Consider the following 307-nt stretch of genomic DNA (forward strand, 5'->3'; position numbering starts at 1 on the left):
TTAAAAGGAAAATAAAATTATGTGGGAAAAATAACTTTAGAGAGAAAATGCTTTTAAAAAGGTTACCTGAAAAGATTGCTTGTTTAAAAAGTCATCACTGATTAAGATCATCCTGTTGTTAAATACAATTTTTAGTTAAGGTTTGAGCCCAGGTTACTAAGCAATACTTGTCAAAGGATGAATGAAGAACTAGAAAAAGTTGTTTACCCCAAGCATAGTTGTCATTTTCCTTGAAAGAGTAAGTTATATAAAACTCCCTCAATCTTTTTCTTTTTTTTGCTATTCAAGAAATCCAGTTCCTGTGACA

The sequence above is a fragment of the Gracilinanus agilis genome, chromosome 6 (assembly GCF_016433145.1).
Source record: "Gracilinanus agilis isolate LMUSP501 chromosome 6, AgileGrace, whole genome shotgun sequence".
NCBI classification, from domain to species: Eukaryota; Metazoa; Chordata; class Mammalia; order Didelphimorphia; family Didelphidae; genus Gracilinanus; species Gracilinanus agilis.